The following is a 1,436-nucleotide window of genomic DNA, read 5'->3' on the forward strand; positions in this document are numbered from 1 at the left end:
GGAGCACTATATCTTTCCCAAATGACCTCTGATGATGGTGACCAAACTTGGTGAGTGTGTGGGGAGGGGTACCCCGCATACACTTGCAAAATTCGACCATATTAAGGAACCTTCGATTTTGTGTGTTTGGGACCTCTTGGAGAAACCTGCATAAAAAAAAAGTGAGATGTAGTTCTTCCCATTGATCACTTGAAATTGACCATAGTTCATAATTCCTCCAGAATCTCAATGGTCATAGATTGCAGCTCTTTGGTATTCTTATCATTAATAATCTTATTGCTCTTGTTATGTTGCTGACAATGCCATCACTGACCATAACTTGCCAATGCTTAATGCTTGATTACAATGTACATGTTGCTTTAATGCTCAATGCGAATTATAACAATAAAGATGATGATCTTTGAAAACTAATGTGTGAGATCCCTGCCCCCTCTGCGCATCGAACTCTGGAGTGCTGGCGGCGAAAGTAGCAACCTTGCGCACAGGGCAGAGCTTCCCACTCGGGGCCTCACCCACGAATGTTCGGACAAGAGACTAATCCGACAACTCTTCCAAAACCGAACACGAAAAAACTTCCCTCACCCAGAAAGCATAGGCGATTCCTCCAAAAAAAATCTTCTAACGTAGTCAAGGGTCTTAACTAACCTTTGTATTCTGACCGAACCCATGGTTTTGTATTCTGACCGAACCCACGATCACATGGCCAAATCAAAGGAGGAACTTGCACTTGGTTCATAGAGACCAACGCTTTTTTCCCCATCAAAGAGGCACAGCCCCGTTGATTCTTTTCCATAGAACAAGGATTATCTTGTGACTTACTTCAACTATCGTAACTTGAACAGAATTGAATTTTACTATAGGAATCCATCAGTCTAGCCTAACCCCATCCAATCCCATGGGTTAGCCAACCGCCCAACCACTATATTGATAGGATCCATATCAAAATTTGGTTATGTTTTGTCTCGGGTACTCGGGAAAAGAGTTCCCAGGTCCCCTAGCCGGCTCTCATGCAAAACTTAAATAGACACACCACTTACGCACCCAATATGAAATTAGCTTTTCTTAGACTCAACTATGTCCAAAACAGTATTGCAATAAAACCACAGTGTTTCCATCATAATCCTCAGTATTCCATTTCCAGGTCCAATTTCCAACTTTTCTGATTTCCAACTATAAAATCCAAATTTCAATCATTTCTTCCTCAGTGTATCTATGGCATCATCGACAACCAGAACGCTCACCACTTGCTCATTTAGGGGCCTTTTCAATAGTTCCTAGCCCATAGTACCTGGGGGTATAATCACATAAAATCCATATGGACTCTCCGTTTGAAATATTCCTCTAAAAGAGCGATGAACTCATCCGTTGAAGACAAGCAAGGCCAATCAACCAAATCTATGCCCATGTTCAGAAAACAACTCCAACTCATTTTCTTC

This window comes from Cibotium barometz, chromosome 62, assembly GCF_041138505.1.
Source record: "Cibotium barometz isolate CiBa-2024 chromosome 62, ASM4113850v1, whole genome shotgun sequence".
Classification (NCBI taxonomy): Eukaryota; Viridiplantae; Streptophyta; class Polypodiopsida; order Cyatheales; family Cibotiaceae; genus Cibotium; species Cibotium barometz.